General features: G+C 45.2%; 1 protein-coding gene across 1 annotated transcript in view; it reads left to right on the forward strand.

Moving 5' to 3' along the window:
- LOC138663169 (oocyte zinc finger protein XlCOF22-like) overlaps positions 1-18,145 on the forward strand; it is a 76,985-nt gene that overhangs the window by 45,491 nt on the left and 13,349 nt on the right. The gene's annotated exons all lie outside the window — the stretch shown is intronic.

Consider the following 18,145-nt stretch of genomic DNA (forward strand, 5'->3'; position numbering starts at 1 on the left):
ATGACTTTGGACTTTAAAAGCCATTTTCTATAGAACTTTCCACCTGGAGGATCCACCTACTGTACCCTGGGATTAGAAGATGCTGACCTTTAACTGCCCAGATCTGTAAACTACAAAGTCAAATGACAGCGTACGTAGAATGTGCTGACAAGTTAGAAAATCACTTAAAGAAAAATATGATGGGCCTGTAAGAGAAAGCGGAGGGTAATGATGCTGTTGGCTTCTTAGATCCCTGATATCTTATTGGATGAATCTACCTTCTCCCCCTTCTGTGCTGCTGAATGTGCTCATATGGTCCCTACAAGACCAGGTCCAGTCTTTCTGGCCAAACTTTGCTTTTATGATCGACAACATTAAATGTGCAGTGAGGCCAAGTGTGAATCCCTTTATCCTGATTTTTCAATTTGTATTAAAACAAACTAATTTCAGAGAGGATTGTGATAATCTACAGGAAAACCATTACACCTATGCCATGATATATCTCTAAGCTGTGTGTGGCTGATGGCTGTAATATACATTTATTCACACCTGCAGGAGCTATGGTGGCTCGAGTCCTAGTTTCATGGATTCACTCCACGTCATAAAATACATTGTTTTCGATCCTGAGGAATTCAGATTACTGTATATACTCGAGTATAAGCCAACCCACCTAATTTTGCCACAAAAAACTGGGAAAACTTAATGACTCGAGTATAAGCCTAGGGTGGGAAATGCAGCAGCTACTGGTAAATTTCAAAAATAAAAATAGATACCAATAAAAGTAAAATTAATTGAGACATCAGTAGATTAAGTGTTTTTGAATATCCATATTGAATCAGGAGACCCATATAATGCTCCATACAGTTCATGATGGGCCCCATAAGATGCTCCATACAAAATACGCCCCATATAATTCTCCATATAAAAAATATTCCCCATATAATGCTGCACAAAGGTTAATAATGGCCCCATTAGATGCTCAGTAGATTATGCCCCATTAGATGCTCTGTTGTGAATTCTGTTATCGAACTCCCTCCTGTGGTCATGAATGGTACTTCGGCGAGTTCTGTCCATGGACTCCCTCTGGTGGCTGTGAGTGGAGCTGCTGCTTCTGAGGTTCCTTCCACATGTGACTTAGTTTATTCTTTGGCTGGCTGCTCTATTTAACTCCACTCAGATCGTTACTCCATGCCAGCTGGCAATGTTCTTGTACTGGTTCAGTTCGCTCTTGGATCTTTCTGGTGACCTGTCTACTCCAGCAGAAGCTAAGTCCCTGCTAGTTAATTATTTGTTCATTGTTTTCTTGTCCAGCTTGCTATCATGATTTTGCCTTGCTAGCTGGAAGCTCTGGGATGCAGAGTGGCACCTCCGCACCGTGAGTCGGTGCGGAGGTCTTTTTGCACACTCTGCGTGGTTTTTTTTGTAGTTTTTTGTGCTGACCGCAAAGATACCTTTCCTATCCTCAGTCTGTTTAGTAAGTCTGGCCTCCTTTGCTGAAACCTGTTTCATTTCTGCGTTTGTGACTTTCATCTTAACTCACAGTCAATATATGTGGGGGGCTGCCTTTTCCTTTGGGGAATTTCTCTGAGGCAAGGTAGGCTTATTTTTCTATCTCTAGGGCTAGTTAGCTCTTAGGCTGTGAAGAGGCGTCTAGGCAGAGTTAGGTACGCTCCACGGCTATTTCTAGTGTGTGTGATAGGATTAGGGGTTGCGGTCAGCAGAGCTCCCACTTCCCAGAGCTTGTCCTGTGTTAGTTTAACCATCAGGTCGTTCCGAGTGCTCCTAACCACCAGGTCCATAACAGTACAGCTGGCCCAAAGTGTTAATTCATCTCAATAGAGGGATAAGAGAAGTTCTGAGACCATTTTTTTTTCTCTGCAGTGTGTTTTGTCTTTCTTTTCCCCTTAACCTCTGGGTGGTTCAGGACACAGGTGTAGATATGGACATTCAAGGTCTGTCCTCTTGTGTGGATCATCTCACTGCAAGGGTACAAAACATTCAAGATTTTGTGGTTCAGAATCCGATGTTAGAGCCTAGAATTCCAATTCCTGATTTGTTTTCTGGGGATAGATCTAAGTTCCTGAATTTCAAAAATAATTGTAAACTGTTTCTTGCTTTGAAACCCCGCTCCTCTGGTGACCCCGTGCAACAAATAAAAATCATTATTTCTTTGTTGCATGGCGACCCTCAAGACTGGGCATTTTCCCTTGCGCCAGGAGATCCTGCATTACGTGATGTAGATGCGTTTTTTCTGGCGCTTGGATTGCTTTATGATGAACCAAATTCAGTGGATTAGGCAGAGAAAATCTTGCTGGCTTTGTGTCAGGGTCAGGATGAAGCGGAGGTATATTGTCAGAAGTTTAGAAAGTGGTCTGTGCTTACTCAGTGGAATGAGTGTGCCCTGGCGGCAATTTTCAGAAAGGGTCTTTCTGAAGCCCTTAAGGATGTCATGGTGGGATTTCCCATGCCTGCTGGTCTGAATGAGTCTATGTCCTTGGCCATTCAGATCGATCGGCGCTTGCGTGAGCGCAAAGCTGTGCACCATTTGGCGGTATTCTCTGAGCATAGGCCTGAGCCTATGCAATGTGATAGGACTTTGACCAGAGCTGAATGGCAAGAACACAGACGTCGGAATGGGCTGTGTTTTTACTGTGGTGATTCCACTCATGCTATCTCCGATTGTCCTAAGCGCACTAAGCGGTTCGCTAGGTCTGCCACCATTGGTACGGTACAGTCTAAATTTCTTTTGTCCGTTACTCTGATTTGCTCTTTGTCGTCCTATTCTGTTATGGCATTTGTGGATTCAGGCGCTGCCCTGAATTTGATGGACTTGGAGTTTGCCTGGCGCTGTGGTTTTTTCTTGGAGCCCTTGCAGTATCCTATTCCATTGAGAGGAATTGATGCTACGCCTTTGGCCAAGAATAAGCCTCAGTACTGGACTCAATTGACCATGTGCATGGCTCCTGCACATCAGGAGGATATTTGCTTTTTGGTGTTGCATAATCTGCATGATGTGGTCGTTTTGGGGTTGCCATGGCTACAGGTCCATAATCCAGTATTGGATTGGAAATCTATGTCTGTGTCCAGCTGGGGTTGTCAAGGGGTACATGGTGATGTTCCATTGCTGTCAATTTCGCCTTCCACTCCTTCTGGAGTCCCTGAATTTTTGTCGGATTACCGGGATGTATTTGATGAGCCCAAATCCAGTGCCCTACCTCCTCATAGGGATTGCGATTGTGCTATTAATTTAATTCCTGGTAGTAAGTTTCCTAAGGGCCGACTGTTCAATTTATCTGTGCCAGATCACGCCGCTATACGGAGTTATATAAAGGAATCCTTGGAGAAAGGTCATATTCGCCCGTCGTCATCACCGTTGGGAGCAGGGTTCTTTTTTGTGGCCAAGAAGGATGGTTCTTTGAGACCTTGTATTGATTACCGCCTTCTTAATAAGATCACAGTCAAATTTCAGTACCCTTTGTCGCTGCTGTCTGATTTGTTTGCTCGGATTAAGGGGGCTAGTTGGTTCACCAAGATAGATCTTCGAGGGGTGTATAATCTTGTGCGTATTAAACAGGGCGATGAATGGAAAACAGCATTTAATACGCCCGAGGGCCATTTTGAGTACCTGGTTATGCCATTCGGGCTTTCTAATGCTCCATTTGTATTTCAGTCCTTTATGCATGACATTTTTCCCTTCACCATGACAGCACCGCACATGAGATATGGCATCCGCCCCCAGGAACAGGAAACCTGCAGCAGAGATAAAAGAAAGGGGCGGCCACTCTCTCCTCAGTTTTGGTTTCCTGTTCCTGCAGGTGGACGCCTGTGGCAGAGCTCCTACCTCCGGAGGGACACCCCTCTGACGATTCCGGTCCGGAGGCCGAGGTCCGCGGGGGGGGGAGCCAGCCTTGCTCGGCGGCGCTGCGTGCGGTGCTGCCCGGGTGAAAAGGCTTCTGTGCGCGCCTGTTTCTCCCCTCGCCGGACTCCCCGGCAACCGCTCTGGGCAGGAGGCAGGTCCAGGGGGCGTGTCCTTCACTGACGCCGGCCGCCGAAGTGAAGGAAGACTACTTCCGGTCGCGCCGGAAGTAGCGTCACACGCCGAAAGGAGCCGGTGTGCTGGACACTTCCGGGCGGAAGTTGCTCCAGAGGCGCACACACCGCTCCTTTCCAATATAACAGAAGCAACCGAGTCTGCCTGCTAAAATGACCGAACCAGCGATGGATCCTGAGATGCCTGCGCCCAGAATGTCTGAAGAGGCACAAGTTACCGTGGTATCCAGGGTCCTGGAGGGGTGAGTGCCTTTGTAAGGCAATCCACACATACTGATACCCTGTATACTGTGTCTTTTAGGGAAGAAAAGCCACCTCCAAACAAAAGAATAGGGTGTGTCCACTATGTAAAGAAACGCTCCCTAGGCTATATAATAAAATAATCTGTCAGACCTGTATAGACAAGACAGTGGCAGAAGAATCATCTTCCTTGTTACAGAATATTAAAACAATAATACGGGAAGAAGTTAAAACTACAGTTAAGGAACAACTGAAACATCATACAACAAGAGAAACCCCCCCCTCCTCCAACAAGTGAACAGGGTTCGTGCATGGATTCAGGGGATGAGCCGGGAGCATTAACCCCCTCTGATGCCTCAGACTTAGACTCCTCGGATGAGGAGTATGGCCACCCATATTTTCAATCCGAAGATATTGGAAAACTGCTCAAACTTGTTAGAGCAACTATGGGGGTTGAAACCCCAAAGGAGCTACGATCTATTCAAGATAGTATGTTCAGTAACTTGGAGGAGAAAAAGCGTAAGGTTTTTCCCTTCCATGATAATATAGTTAATTTAATTAAAAAAGAGTGGAAAAAGCCCAATAAAAAGATTTCCATCCCTCAAGCCCTTAAACGCAAGTACCCCTTTGATGAAGAGGTCTGTGAGAAGTGGGAAAAGGCTCCCAAATTAGACGCTGCTATAGCCAGCACCTCTAAAGGGGTAGCATTGCCATTTGAGGATATGGGAGCCTTAAAAGACCCCCTCGACAAAAAGGCAGATGCCTTTCTAAAATCGGCTTGGGAGGCATCAACATGGTCATTTAAACCCGGGGTTGCTGCCACTTGTACGGCCCGTGCTATGGTCAAGTGGTTGGAAGAGTTAAGTGACCAAATCAAAAATAAGTGTCCACGAGAAAGGCTACTGGAGGCATTGCCCTCCCTTCAAGGTGCCGCAAAATTCCTGGCAGATGCCTCAATCGATTCCGTCAGAAGTGCCGCACGTGCCTGTGCTTTGTCCAATTCAGGTCGTAGAGCATTGTGGCTGAAGAATTGGTCGGCTGACTTCCAATCGAAGGTCAAACTTTGTGGGGTACCTTGTGAAGGACAATATCTTTTTGGCAAAGCTCTAGATGAGATTCTTGAGAAAGCGTCAGACAAAAAGAAACGTTTTCCACCTCCTTCCTTTAATAGGCGCCGGTGGGAGACTTCCCGTTCGTCCTTTCGGGGATCTGGATACAGAGGGACCCGCGGTCGTTCAGATGACAGGTCGGGCCGAGGCAGACCTTGGAGGGATCGAAGGGAAAAGGGATTCCTGTTCAACAAGACTCCCCCTAAGTCTGATCCCAAACACCAATGACGCCAGGATTCCGGTGGGGGGAAGACTTCGATTGTTTGTCCACCACTGGGCGGCACTACCAGCTTCCCAATGGATAACCAACTTATTGTCAGAAGGTCTAAAACTCAAGTTCTCCAGCCTCCCACCAAATCGTGTGATAATGACCCATGTAGGGAAAACAAATCAGGCCACGCTAGAAAGAGAAATTCATCTCCTCATACAAAAAGAGGTATTAGTAAAGGTTCCTCTTCAGGAAATAGGGAAAGAGTTCTACAGCACCTTGTTCCTAACGCCGAAACCAGACGGCTCATTGAGAATGATATTCAATTTGAAAGTTCTAAATCGTTACATTCAAATAGACAAATTCAAAATGGAAACTCTAAAAACGGCGATAAAAGTACTCAACCCAAACTGTTATATGGCAGTAATCGATCTCACCGATGCTTACTACTATGTGCCGATCGCAGTCCAACATCAGCAATATCTGAGACTACTGGTAAAACTAGGAGAAACCCCCACCCACCTACAGTATCAATGTCTTCCCTTTGGGGTAGCTATAGCACCCCGAGTGTTTACCAAAATTATTTCCGAAGTAGCGTCCTTCATCAGAAAAGAAGACATATTGCTGGTCCCTTATTTAGACGATTTTTTGATAATAGCAAACAGCAAAGAAGATCGCGAGAAAACGATCACAAGAGTGCTAGACGTGTTAACCAAATTAGGATGGCTGATAAACCGGAAGAAGTCAAGGCTTATTCCAACACAGTCTCAGGAATTCCTCGGGATCCTACTAGATTCCGTCAATCAAGAGTGTATCCTCCCACAAAGGAAAATCCAGTCTATCCAACAAAAAATACGACTGTTTCAACAACGATCTATATCTCTACGGAATGCAATGTCGCTCCTGGGAGTTCTAACGGCGACAATTCCAGCAACGCTGTGGGCTCAAAGCCACACAAGGGAATTGCAATGGCAGATACTAGCCGAACAAGTGGGGAATCCTTACAATCTGAATCGGAAGATTCTCCTATCCCCAAGGGTTCAGGAGTCTTTAGAATGGTGGCTAGAAACAAAAAATCTAATCAAAGCAGTACCATGGACAATACAAAATCCAGTAGTCCTCACTACCGATGCGAGCCCATGGGGATGGGGGGCTCACGTGAAAGATCAGATCCTACAGGGTCAATGGGAGGCCTCAATGACAGCAGCGTCTTCCAATCTAAAAGAACTGTCGGCAGTGAGACAAGCACTTCTTCAAATAGGAGAAGAGATACAAGGAAGACATGTGGTGGTGTTGTCCGACAACAACACGACGATAGCCTATATAAATCGCCAAGGGGGCACAAGATCTCCATTCCTCATGGCAGAAGCCAAAGAGCTTTTTATGTGGGCCAAAAGCAACCTTCTCTCTCTAACCGGAACACACTTAAGAGGATCAGAGAACCAAGTAGCCGACTTCCTAAGCCGTCACTCATTACATCAAGGGGAGTGGTCCCTGAACCAGGAAGTCTTTGGGGAAATATGTGCCAACTGGGGCGTTCCAGAAATAGACTTATTCGCCACAAAACAAAATCGGAAAGTGAAGAAGTTTTATTCTCTCAACCCAAGAGAACACCCGGAGGGAGTAAACGCGTTTCTATACCAGTGGAACTTCCATCTGGCATACGCATTTCCCCCAATACCGTTAATCCCGACAGTCCTCAGGAAAATTCGGGAAGACAAGGCGCGAGTTATCCTCATAGCTCCCTTTTGGCCGAAAAGGGCATGGTTCACATGGCTCAGACGCATGTCTATCTCGGACCCATGGATCCTCCCAGATGCCTCGGATCTCCTATACCAGGGACCAGTTCAACACCCTCAAGTACACAGGCTACATCTCACCACCTGGAACTTGAGAGGGGACTTCTATTAGCAAAAGGATTCTCGAACCCTTTAGTGACCACACTGCTCGCCAGCAGGAAAAAAGTCACCTCAGAAAAATATAAAAAAATTTGGCAAAAATTCCTGGAATTCTCAGGGCGACAGTTATCCGAGTCAAGCCAAGAAGTCCCGGTAAAAGAAATTTTAGAATTTCTCCAAAAAGGGTTGGATAGAGGGCTATCTACTAGCACCCTAAAGGTGCATGTTTCCGCCCTGGGTGCGCTGTTTGTTCAGAAACTTGCTGACCACCCTTGGGTCTATAGGTTCATCCGAGCCTCTTTTATATCTAGACCCTCAAAATTATTACCTAAGGTGGCTCCCTGGGATTTAAATTTAGTTTTGAATGCTTTAACTGTTTCCCCCTTTGAACCTCTTAATTCTATTTCAATAAAATCTTTGACATTAAAAACTGTCCTCCTGGTTGCTTTAACTTCAGCCCGCCGTATTTGCGAGCTGCAAGCTATTTCTGTAAACCCTCCTTATACTACCTTCCAGGATGACAGAGTGGTTATCAAAACCGACCCGCCCTTCCTTCCGAAGGTCAATTCTAAATTTCATAGGGACCAGGAAATTATTTTGCCCTCTTTTTGTTCTCAACCAAAATCCCAGGGAGAGCAAACCTTCCATTGTCTTGATGTCAGACGCTGCCTGCTTCAATACATAGAAGCCACAAAATCTTGGCGTCAGTCATCAGCCCTTTTTGTCACCTTCCAGGGGACAAACAGGGGAAAAAAGGCCTCAAAGGCAACTATTGCACGGTGGTTGCGTACGGCTATTTCACTTTCGTATTCCTCTTCTGGCCAAATCCCCCCACAGGGTGTTGCGGCCCACTCCACGCGTGCTATTGCCACATCCTGGGCGGAAAGGGCAAACGCCTCGGTGGAACAGATTTGTAGGGCGGCAGTATGGTCTTCACCCTCTACTTTCTTCCGACATTATAGGTTAGATTTAGGTCTATCAAACTTGTCTTTCGGGAGAAAGGTGTTATCTGCTGTTGTCCCACCCTAGGAATCTTCTATTTCTTCTTCTCATGTGCGGTGCTGTCATGGTGAAGGGAAAAAATGATAATTACTTACGGGTAATTTGATTTTCCAGAACCATGACAGCACCACATTAATTCCCGCCCTATCTTGGTGATGGTTGTGTGATTCATCAAAAAAAAAAAGTTTCTATATATCTAAATATACTTTAAAACATATATGTATAGATAAGAGCTAATGAACAGCTACACAATGTAAATATGATATATGAGTGTGTACTAACAAAGCGGTCATCTTCCATACTCTGAAACAAACTGAGGAGAGAGTGGCCGCCCCTTTCTTTTATCTCTGCTGCAGGTTTCCTGTTCCTGGGGGCGGATGCCATATCTCATGTGCGGTGCTGTCATGGTTCTGGAAAATCAAATTACCCGTAAGTAATTATCATTTTTCCGAAAGTACCTGGATAGATTCATGATTGTATATTTGGATGATATTTTGGTCTTTTCGGATGATTGGGAGTCTCATGTAAAGCAGGTCAGAATGGTGTTCCAGGTCCTTCGTGCGAATTCCTTGTTTGTGAAGGGGTCAAAATGTCTCTTTGGAGTTTAGAAGGTTTCATTTTTGGGTTTCATTTTTTCCCCTTCTACTATCGAGATGGACCCTGTTAAAGTTCAGGCCATTTATGATTGGACTCAGCCGACATCTGTGAAGAGCCTTCAGAAGTTCCTGGGCTTTGCTAATTTTTACCGTCACTTCATCGCTAATTTTTCTAGTGTTGCTAAACCGTTGACTGATTTGACCAAGAAAGGTGCTGATGTGGTCAATTGGTCCTCTGCGGCTGTAGAGGCTTTTCAGGAGTTGAAGCGTCGTTTTTCTTCTGCTCCTGTGTTGCGCCAGCCAGATGTTTCGCTCTCGTTTCAGGTAGAGGTTGATGCTTCTGAGATTGGAGCAGGGGCTATTTTGTCGCAAAGAAGTTCTGATGGCTCGGTGATGAAACCATGTGCCTTCTTTTCTAGAAAGTTCTCGCCTGCTGAGCGCAATTATGATGTTGGCAATCGAGAGTTGTTGGCCATGAAGTGGGCATTCGAGGAGTGGCGACATTGGCTTGAAGGAGCCAAGCATCGCGTGGTGGTCTTGACGGATCACAACAATTTGACTTATCTCGAGTCTGCCAAAAGGTTGAATCCTAGACAGGCTCGATGGTCGCTGTTTTTCTCCTGTTTTGATTTTGTGGTTTCGTACCTTCCGGGCTCTAAGAATGTGAAGGCTGATGCCCTGTCAAGGAGTTTTGTGCCTGACTCTCCGGGTGTTCCTGAGCCGGCGGGTATTCTCAAAGAGGGGGTAATTTTGTCTGCCATCTCCCCTGATTTGCGGCGGGTGCTGCAGAAGTTTCAGGCTGATAGACCTGACCGTTGTCCAGCGGAGAAACTGTTTGTCCCTGATAGATGGACTAGTAGAGTTATCTCTGAGGTTCATTGTTCGGTGTTGGCTGGTCATCCTGGAATCTTTGGTACCAGAGATTTGGTGGCTAGATCCTTTTGGTGGCCTTCTTTGTCACGGGATGTACGTTCTTTTGTGCAGTCCTGTGGGACTTGTGCTCGGGCTAAGCCCTGCTGTTCTCGTGCCAGTGGGTTGCTTTTGCCCTTGCCGGTCCCGAAGAGGCCCTGGACGCATATTTCCATGGATTTTATTTCAGATCTCCCTGTCTCTCAAAGGATGTCGGTCATTTGGGTGGTTTGTGATCGCTTCTCTAAGATGGTCCATTTGGTACCCTTGTCTAAATTGCCTTCCTCCTCTGATTTGGTGCCATTGTTTTTCCAGCATGTGGTTCGTTTGCATGGCATTCCGGAGAACATCGTCTCGGACAGAGGTTCCCAGTTTGTTTCGAGGTTTTGGCGGTCCTTTGGTGCTAAGATGGGCATTGATTTGTCTTTTTCTTCGGCTTTCCATCAGACAAATGGCCAAACCGAACGAACTAATCAGACTTTGGAAACATATCTGAGATGCTTTGTTTCTGCTGATCAGGATGATTGGGTGTCCTTCTTGCCTTTGGCTGAGTTCGCTCTTAATAATCGGGCCAGCTCGGCTACTTTGGTTTCGCCTTTTTTATGTAATTCTGGTTTCCATCCTCGTTTCTCTTCAGGGCAGGTTGAGCCTTCGGACTGTCCTGGTGTGGATACTGTGGTGGACAGGTTGCAGCAGATTTGGACTCATGTGGTGGACAATTTGACATTGTCCCAGGAGAAGGCTCAACGTTTCGCTAACCGCCGGCGCTGTGTTGGTCCCCGACTTCGTGTTGGGGATTTGGTTTGGTTGTCGTCTCATTATGTTCCTATGAAGGTTTCCTCTCCTAAGTTTAAGCCTCGTTTCATTGGTCCGTATAAGATTTCTGAAGTTCTCAATCCTGTGTCATTTCGTTTGGCCCTTCCAGCTTCTTTTGCCATCCATAATGTGTTCCATAGGTCGTTATTGCGGAGATACATGGCGCCTATGGTTCCCTCCGTTGATCCTCTTGCCCCGGTGTTGGTCGAGGGGGAGTTGGAGTATGTGGTGGAGAAGATTTTGGATTCTCGTATTTTGAGACGGAAACTCCAGTGCCTGGTCAAGTGGAAGGGTTAAGGTCAGGAAGATAATTCCTGGGTTTTTGCCTCTGATGTTCATGCTGCCGATCTAGTTCGTGCCTTTCTTTTGGCTCGTCCTGATCGGCCTGGGGGCTCTGGTGAGGGTTCGGTGATCCCTCCTCAAGGGGGGGGGGTACTGTTGTGAATTCTGTTATCGAACTCCCTCCTGTGGTAATGAATGGTACTTCGGCGAGTTCTATCCATGGACTCCCTCTGGTGGCTGTGAGTGGAGCTGCTGCTTCTGAGGTTCCTTCCACAGGTGACTTAGTTTATTCTTTGGCTGGCTGCTCTATTTAACTCCACTCAGATCGTTACTCCATGCCAGCTGGCAATGTTCTTGTACTGGTTCAGTTCGCTCTTGGATCTTTCTCGTGACCTGTCTACTCCAGCAGAAGCTAAGTCCCTGCTAGTTAATTATTTGTTCATTGTTTTCTTGTCCAGTTTGCTATCATGATTTTGCCTTGCTAGCTGGAAGCTCTGGGATGCAGAGTGGCACCTCCGCACCGTGAGTCGGTGCGGAGGTCTTTTTGCACACTCTGCGTGGTTTTTTTTGTAGTTTTTTGTGCTGACCGCAAAGATACCTTTCCTATCCTCAGTCTGTTTAGTAAGTCTGGCCTCCTTTGCTGAAACCTGTTTCATTTCTGCGTTTGTGACTTTCATCTTAACTCACAGTCAATATATGTGGGGGGCTGCCTTTTCCTTTAGGGAATTTCTCTGAGGCAAGGCAGGCTTAATTTTCTATCTCTAGGGCTAGTTAGCTCTTAGGCTGTGAAGAGGCGTCTAGGCAGAGTTAGGTACGCTCCACGGCTATTTCTAGTGTGTGTGATAGGATTAGGGGTTGCGGTCAGCAGAGCTACCACTTCCCAGAGCTTGTCCTGTGTTATTTTTTTTACCATCAGGTCGTTCCGGGTGCTCCTAACCACCAGGTCCATAACAATGCTCCATAGATTATGCCCATAAAATGCTCCATACATTATGCTACATACATTATGCCCCATAAGTGCTCCATAGATTATGCCCCATAAGTGCTCCATACAGTGTGCTCCATAGATTATGCCCCATAAGATGCTCCATAGATTATGCCCCATAAATGTTCCATAGATTATGCCCCATAAATGCTCCATACATTATGCCCCATAAATGCTCCATACATTATGCCCCATAAGTGCTCCATACATTGTGCTCCATAGATTATGCCCCATAAGTGTTCCATACATTATGCCCCATAAGTGCTCCATACATTATGCCCCATAAGTGCTCCATACATTATGCCCCATAAGTGCTCCATACATTATACCCCATAAGTGCTCCATTCATTGTGCTCCATAGATTATGCCTCATAAGATGCTCCATAGATTATGTCCCGTAAGTGCTCCATACATTGTGCTCCATAGATTATGCCCCATAAATGCTCCATACATTATGCTCCATAAGTGCTCCATACATTGTGCTCCATAGATTATGCCCCATAAATGCTCCATAGATTATCCCCCATAAGATGCTCCATAGATTATGCCCCATAAGATGCTCTATGGATTCTGCCACATATGCTGCGATTAAAATAAAAAAATCACATGCTCACCTCTCTTCGCTCAGGCTCCCAGCACTTGCAATATTCACCTGTCCTCCTCGTTCCACTGCTGCGTGCCGCTCTGTCTTCCGGCTCTCTGACTGTTCAGGCAGAGGGCGCACAGTAAACACGTAATCGTGCCCTCTGACCTGAACAGGCAGCGGAGCCCAACGGTGGAACCGGGTCAGGTGAATATAGTGCAATACTCACCCTCCCCCGTTATACTCACCTGCTCCCTGGTAGCTTCTCACTATCAGATGGTCTCCGGGAGCCGACAGCTTCTTCCTGTGTTCAGCGGTCACGTACCGCTCATTAAAGTAATGAATATGCGTCCATATTCATTACTGTAATGAGCGGTACCACGTGACCGCTGAACACAGGAAGCGCTGCCCAGAGACCATCGAAGATGCAGGGACCACTCCAAGAGCAGGTGAGTATGTGACAGCCGCCACTCCCCCTCCCCCACCGACAATGACTCGAGTATAAGCCGAGAGGGTCACTTTCAGCCTGAAAATCTCGGCTTATACTCGACTATATACGGTACTGCCCAATCTCTCCTGAAATGGGGGGCACTAATACTTTCTCTAATCTTCTGGTCAGGACTCATAGTAGCTCCAGTGGTCCACCATAAATGAGTGCAAGTCCTGTTTATTGTCGGAGTTCTCCCCTCGCACATATGTTGTTGTTGGAAATGTAGCATTTTTTTATTCTATGTCTTTTTTACCTGTTCATTCTGTATGATAGTTTGATTGAAGTGGGATTGACCTGCCTCACGTATGTGAGTCTGTAACTCCCTGATAGTCTTAAAAAAAACAACTCTCCATCGCCTCTTCCAAATGCCTGAGATCTACGTAAATTTAAAGTGAACCTGTCAGCAGGATTGTTCACAGTAACCTACAGACAGTGTCAGGTCAGCGCTATTACACACGTGGTCAAAATTGTTGGTACCCCTCGTTTTTGTTTTTTTTTAATCAGATATTTTTTATTACCCTTTTCAGAACATAGGTACCCCTCGTTTAATAACAGAAAATCCCACAATAGTCACAGAAATAACTTATATCTGACAAAAGTACTAATAAATAAAAAATCTCTGAAAATTAACAAATGAAAGTCAGACATTGCTTTTCAACCATGCTTCCACAGAATTAAAAAAAAATAAATAAAACTCATGAAACAGGCCTGGACAGAAATGATGGTACCCCTGAAAATAATGTGACAAAAGGGACATGTTAAATCACGGCGTGCCCATTAATTAGTATCACAGGTGCCTACAATCCTGGAATCGGTGAGTTGCCTGTATATAGGGCTACAGATACTCACCGTGCTGTTTGGTGACATGGTGTTTATCACACTCAACACGGACCAGAGGAAGCGAAGGAAAGAGTTGTCTCAGGAGATTGGAAAGAAAATCATAGACAAACATGTTAAAGGTAAAAGTTATAAGAACATCTCCAAACAGCTTGATGTTCCTGTGACTACAGTTGCACATATTATTCAGAAATCTAAGATCCATGGGACTGTAACCAACCTCCCTGGACGTAGCCGCAGGAGGAAAATTGATGACAAATCAAAGAGATGGATAATACAAATGAAGACAAAAGAGCCCAGAAAAACTTCTAAACAGATTAAAGATGAACTTCAAGCTCAAGGAACATTAGTTCAGTTGAAAAAAAATCATAAAAAGTCAGACTGGAATTTGTCAAAATACATGTTGACAAGCCACAAAGCTCATGGGAGAGTGTCCTATTGGCAGATGAGACAAAAATTGAACTTTTGGCAAGGCACACCAGCTCTATGATCACAGATGGAAAAATGAAGCATATCAATAAAAGAACACTGGCCCTACTGTGAAACGTGGAGGAGGCTCTGTTATGTTCTGGGGCTGCTTTGCTGCATATGGCACAAGGTGTCTAGAATCTGTGCAAAGTACCATGAATTCTCAAGACTATCAAGGGATTCTAGAGAGAAATGTACTGCCCAGTGTCATAAAGCTTGGTCTCAGTCGCAGGTCTTGGTCTTACAACAGGATAATGACCCAAAACACACAGGTAAAAACACCCAAGAATGGCAAAGAGGAGAAAACATTGGACTCTTCTGAAATTGCCTTCTATTGCCCTGACCTAAATCCTATTGAGCATCTTTGGAAAGAGCTGAAACATGCCATCTGGAAAATGCAATCTTCAAACACGGGACAAATGGAGCAGTTTGCTCTTGAGGAGTGGCCCAAAATACTTGTCGAGAGGTGCAGAAGTCTCATGGACAGTTACAGCAAAGTTTTTATTGCAGTGATTGCCTCAAAAGGTTGTACAACAAAATATTAAGTTTAGTGTACCATCATTTCTGTCCACGCCTATTTCATGAGTTTTAGAGTGCCTTGCAAAAGTATTCGGCTCCCTGGAACTTTTCAACCTTGTCCCACATATTATGTTTCAAACATAAAGATACCAAATGTAAATTTTTGGTGAAGAATCAACAAGTGGAATACAATTGTGAAGTTGAATGAAATTTATTGGTTCTTTTAAATTTTTGTGGAAATTCAAAAACTGAAAAGTCGGGTGTGCAATATTATTCGGCACCTTTACTTTCAGTGCAGCAAACTCACTCCAGAAGATCATTGTGGATCTCTGAATAATCCAATGCTATTCTAAATGCCTAATGATGATAAATATAATCCACCTGTGTGTAACCAAGTCTCTGTATAAACGTACCTGCTCTGTGATAGTCTCAGGGTTCTGTTTGAAGCACAGAGAGCATCATGAAGACCAAGGAACACAACAGACAGGTCCGTGGAGTAGTTTAAAGCTGGATTTGGATACAAAATGATTTCCAAAACTTTGAACATCCAAAAGGAGCACTGTGCCATTGATCATATTGAAATGAAAGGCGTATCATACCACTGCAAATCTACCAAGACGTAGCTGTCCCTCTAAACTTTCATCTCAAACATGGAGAAGACTGATCAGAGATGCAGCCAAGAGGCCCATGATCTCTCTGGATGAACTGCAGAGATCTACAGCTGAGGTGGGACAGTCTGTCCATAGGACAACAATCAGTCGTACACTGCACAAATCTGGCCTTTATGGAAGAGTGGCAAGAAGAAAGCCATTTCTCAAAGATATCCATATAAATTGTCGTTTAACCCCTTTCTGACATCGGACGTACTATCCCGTCGAGGTGGGGTGGGCCCCTATGACCACCGACGGGATAGTACGTCCAGCGCGATCGGCGGCGCTCACGGTGGGAGCGCGGCCGATTGCGGCCGGGTGTCAGCTGCCTATCGCAGCTGACATCCGGCACTATGTGCCAGGAGCGGTCACGGACCGCCCCCGGCACATTAATCCCCAGCACACCGCGATCAAACATGATCGCGATGTGCCGGCGGTGCAGGGAAGCATCGCGCAGGGAGGTGGCTCCCTGCGGGCTTCCCTGAGCCCCCCGCAGCAACGCGATGTGATCGCGTTGCTGCGAGGGTCTGCATACCTCCCTCCCTGCTCCAGGCCCGGATCCAAGATGGCCGCGGCATCCGGGTCCTGCAGGGAGGGAGGTGGCTTCACAGAGCCTGCTCAGAGCAGGCACTGTGAAGCCTGCAGTGCTGCATGTCAGATCGGTGATCTGACAGAGTGCTGTGCAAATTGCCAGATCACCGATCTGTGATGTCCCCCCCTGGGACAAAATAAAAAAGTTAAAAAAAATTTTTCCAAGTGTGTAAAAAAAAATAAAAAAAAATATTCCTAAATAATGAAAAAAAAAAAATATTATTCCCATAAATACATTTCTTTATCTAAATAAAAAAAAAACAATAAAAGTACATATATTTAGTATCGCCGCGTCCGTAACGGCCCGACCTATAAAACTGGCCCACTAGTTAACCCCTTCAGTAAACACCGTAAGAGAAAAAAAAAACGAGGTAAAAAACAACGCTTTATTATCACACTGCCGAACAAAAAGTGGAATAACACGCGATCAAAAAGACAGATATAAATAACCATGGTACCGCTGAAAACGTCATCTTGTCCCGCAAAAAACGAGCCGCCATACAGCATCATCAGCAAAAAAATAAAAAAGTTATAGTCCTGAGAATAAAGCGATGCAAAAATAATTATTTTTTCTATAAAATAGTTTTTATCGTATAAAAGCGCCAAAACATAAAAACAATTATATAAATGAGGTGCCGCTGTAATCCTACTGACCCGAAGAATAAAACTGCTTTATCAATTTTACCAAACGCGGAACGGTATAAACGCCTCCCCCAAAAGAAATTCATGAATAGCTGGTTTTTGGTCATTCTGCCTCACAAAAATCGGAATAAAAAGCGATCAAAAAATGTCACGTGCCCGAAAATGTTACCAATAAAAACGTCAACTCGTCCCGCAAAAAAACAAGACCTCACATGACTCTGTGGACCAAAATATGGAAAAATTATAGCTCTCAAAATGTGGTAATGCAAAAAATATTTTTTGCAATAAAAAGCGTCTTTCAGTGTGTGACGGCTGCCAATCATAAAAATCCACTAAAAAACCCGCTATAAAAGTAAATCAAACCCTCCTTCATCACCCCCTTAGTTAGGGAAAAATTAAAAAAATGTATTTATTTCCATTTTCCCATTAGGGCTAGGGTTAGGGCTAGGGTTAGGGCTAGGGTTAGGGCTAGGATTAGGGTTAGGGCTAGGGTTAGGGTTAGGGCTAGGGTTAGGGCTAGGGTTAGGGTTAGGGCTACAGTTTGGGTTGGGGCTAAAGTTAGGGTTGGGGCTAAAGTTACAGTTAGTGTTTAGATTACATTTACAGTTGGGAATAGGGTTGGGATTAGGGATAGGGGTGTGTCAGGGTTAGAGGTGTGGTTAGGGTTACGGTTGGGATTAGGGTTAGGGGTGTGTTTGGATTAGGGTTGGGGGTGTGTCAGGGTTATGGTTGGGATTAGGGCTAGGGGTGTGTTTGGGTTAGGTTTGGAGTTTGAATTGGGGGTTTCCACTGTTTAGGCACATCAGTGGCTCTCCAAACGCAACATGGCGTCCGATCTCAATTCCAGCCAATTCTGCGTTGAAAAAGTAAAACAGTGCTTCTTCCCTTCCGAGCTCTCCCGTGTGCCCAAACAGGGGTTTACCCCAACATATGGGGTATCAGCGTACTCAGGACAAATAGGACAACAACTTTTGGGGTCCAATTTCTCCTGTTACCCTTGGGAAAAAACAAAACTTGGGGCTAAAAAATTATTTTTGTGGGGAAAAAAAGAGATTTTTTATTTTCACGGCTCTGCGTTATAAACTGTAGTGAAACACTTGGGGGTTCAAAGTTCTCACAACACATCTAGATAAGTTCCCTGGGGGGTCTAGTTTCCAATATGGGGTCACTTGTGGGGGGTTTCTACTGTTTAGGTACATTAGGGGTTCTGCAAATGCAATGTGACGCCTGCAGACCATTCCATCTAAGTCTGCATTCCAAATGGCACTCCTTCCCTTCCGAGCCCTCCCAT

Source organism: Ranitomeya imitator, chromosome 2, assembly GCF_032444005.1.
Source record: "Ranitomeya imitator isolate aRanImi1 chromosome 2, aRanImi1.pri, whole genome shotgun sequence".
In the NCBI taxonomy this organism is placed as follows: domain Eukaryota; kingdom Metazoa; phylum Chordata; class Amphibia; order Anura; family Dendrobatidae; genus Ranitomeya; species Ranitomeya imitator.